The sequence below is a fragment of the Sceloporus occidentalis genome, unplaced genomic scaffold, assembly GCF_023333645.1.
Source record: "Sceloporus occidentalis isolate IW3139 unplaced genomic scaffold, rSceOcc1.0.p SCAF_1, whole genome shotgun sequence".
Taxonomy (NCBI): Eukaryota; Metazoa; Chordata; class Lepidosauria; order Squamata; family Phrynosomatidae; genus Sceloporus; species Sceloporus occidentalis.
In genome coordinates this window covers 189470582-189471330 of record NW_028316981.1, presented here as the reverse complement: position 1 = coordinate 189471330, position 749 = coordinate 189470582, and positions in this window count along the sequence as shown.

Sequence of the window (749 nt, the reverse complement as noted above, 5' to 3'; positions counted from 1 at the left end):
CTGTGGGCCTATATTTGGAGCCACTGGCAAGAGAAAAGCTGGGGTATCCTAATAACCCTTCACTACCACTCTTACCATTGAGGGGACTTCAGCTCTGCCTGTCACTCCAACTACGTCTTGTCTCTTGGCTAGATCTGAGGTGGGCAACTGCGGCAGGTCCAAGGGTCACTTTTATTCTTTGGGATCTCCTAGTAGCTACAGAGACTGTAAAAAAAAAAAGTACTCCAAAAGAGTGTGTGTGTGTCGGGGGGGGGGGGGGAGGAGAATGAAGAAGACAAATTTCTGTTTCTGGTTTTGAAAAGCGGGTTATATTTGATTTAAGCAGTACACCCTAACATGTTTAGAAATTCCTTTGCTTAGAGGCTTCCAGGAAGAGTCAATCCATGCTTCTCTTTTAGCCTGAAAAAAGGGCAGGCTGGGTGGACACGGAGCCACTAAAACTGCTTTGGAGGTGACATGTACCTTTCCTTTGTTATAAGCATGGTGTGAACATTAAAGCTGAATGATCTGGTGGCAAAGAAAGAACAGCGAAAAGAGTAGACCACTTGGTTATTCAAGTAATCTCTGCTGCGGGGCACCTTTGAGCACAAACATATCAGCACACCAAAACAATTATGTACATCCTACAATCGTAACATTCTAATATTTAAAATCTATCTACCCATCTAACAATAAAACAAATCAAATGACTTCCTTTTTCCTACCCTACATCATTTTTATTTGTTTCTGATATGTTTTCATGTCTACAA